The sequence below is a fragment of the Aedes albopictus genome, chromosome 2 (genome assembly GCF_035046485.1).
Source record: "Aedes albopictus strain Foshan chromosome 2, AalbF5, whole genome shotgun sequence".
NCBI lineage: Eukaryota > Metazoa > Arthropoda > Insecta > Diptera > Culicidae > Aedes > Aedes albopictus.
The window spans coordinates 81405118-81406970 of NC_085137.1; positions in this window are offsets into that span (position 1 = coordinate 81405118).

Consider the following 1853-nt stretch of genomic DNA (forward strand, 5'->3'; position numbering starts at 1 on the left):
AGTCAGATCTATCTGTTACTGGTAAAAGATTTCATAAATAATGGGGGGTAAGCCTAGGAGGAACGGAAGAAGCAGAAATTCGAAATGGCTGTTACGCCCTTTTCAAATGTTGGTCTAGATTTGCAACCGGTTCCGGAACACTACCGGTTCCGATATGGTCTGAGAATGTTTTCCTGCTTACTGTTCATCATGTTATCGAAAAAGCCGCGGTTTTATATGTCGCATGCATTGGTTTGATTCACTTTTATGTTTGGTCACTTCCGGCGGAACACCCGGAACCGGTTCCGGGACACTACCGGTTCAGATATGGTCTGAGACTATTTTTCTGTTTACCATTCATCAAGTTATCGAAAATGCCGTAGTTTGATGTGCCGCATGGATGGGTTTGTAGCGTTTTCATATCTGGCCCCTTCCTGGGGTACCGGTCCGGAACACCTAAATGGCCATAACTCCGGAACGGCTGAACCGATCTGAACCATTTTCAATAGGAAACAATGGGACCAGATTCCGCGTCGAATGAACCGTCGGTCAATAAAATCGGTTGAGGTTTACTGCCAAAAAGTGATGTGAGTTTTTTTTGTACACATACACACATACACACATACACACACACACACATACACACACACAGACATCACCTCAATTCGTCGAGCTGAGTTGATTGGTATATAAGACTTGACCCCTCCGGAGGCTCTATCAAATTTTCGTTTTTGGAGTGAACATATAGCCTTTCGGTACACCTTGGTGCACGAGAAAGGCAAAAAAGCTGGAATAATTCCCCACTTGTTCGTGGAATCGCTCTTCTACAGTTCTACAGTCATCACAAGTTTTTGCGTGAAATCCTAGAACACAGTTTTAAAAAAAAAATGTCTATTTCATCCTTGTAAAAGCGATAAGAGCTGCTTATGTCTGCGTTCGGTTAGGAACGCAGGAGCCAAGGATGTATTTTTATAGGTGAGTTCGTTCCACATAAACAACTATTTGAGTTTTACAAAACTAAACCATATTTTTCGTTATTTACCCAACTAATATAGAGAGGTCCGTCACGGTAAATTTCGGTACAAGTTTCCAAATCATAAATATATTTCTTTCATTTATGCATTGACAAAAAATTTAATGGTTCGTCATCTTTGGTATCAAAATGTATAATATTTTAGTCAAAATAAATACGTGTTTTGATTCAAATAAATATTGCATGAATCACATTTCTTACTTTGGTAAGTAATGTATTTCATGCAACATTCCAGACCATGTGACTTTTCGCCTTTCCCTCAAACAAAAACTCCTTCCCGTGACAGTCGTTGAGAAGATGAGGTGATCTCGGTCTCTAGAAGCAACGTACGTCACACTAACATTCCTTCTGTTCCTCGTTGATCTCAAGTACGTGGCCAGCGCCGTTGTTGATTCAAAAAGTTTGGAATTCTCGAAAATGCATTTTGAGAGCGGTAGGTGCTCCCAAGCTCCATTTGTTTGTTCTTCGTGCAATTGCGATTGTTCTGGTCAATCATTGAGTAGCAACTACGAATTGTACGGTCATCTATGCTCAGCTCATGCTCATGCTCATGCTCATATTCATACAGTTTTTTGTGTACAATCATATGAATTTCATCATACACACATTACTTAGATGCTTTGTTCGCACCCTTAAATGTCAAATCGCAATCCAAAATCCAAAAAGATCAAAAGAAATTCTCCTACAATTAATTGCAGCCACGGGTAAACCAAACCCACAAAAGCATTCTCTACTCCACACCAGCAGCAGCACACTCAGTAAAATGAAAATCGAAAACCAAGTGTGCAAAACAATTCGAAGCGTGTTTCCTGTCGTTTCCCCAAAATCGAACGCATGTGGA